This window comes from Entamoeba invadens, assembly GCF_000330505.1.
Source record: "Entamoeba invadens IP1 unplaced genomic scaffold scaff_1105074725955, whole genome shotgun sequence".
NCBI lineage: Eukaryota > Evosea > Mastigamoebida > Endamoebidae > Entamoeba > Entamoeba invadens.
This window is the reverse complement of record NW_004191857.1, coordinates 6,647-6,947: the sequence shown is the minus strand read 5'-3', so window position 1 is coordinate 6,947 and position 301 is coordinate 6,647.

Below are 301 nucleotides of genomic sequence, written 5' to 3'. Positions count from 1 at the left end.
AAACTGATTTTTTTGATAATAATTTATGATGATATTATTAATTAATGTATTAATTAATATAATAATTTACTGAATTTTTTCTTTTGTTTTTTACTTAATTTAAATTTAAATTATTAATCAATTATAATTTATAAATAATCGTTAATTAAAAAACTTATAACTAAAAAATGTTAATAAAAATGTATTTTGCTCAATCTTTTTTTATTGAACAAGTTTTCGAATAAAAACACGAAAACTTGATTCGAAAAAAAAAATTTTTTTAAAAAGACCGACAATAAATATTTTTTATCTAAAAAACACC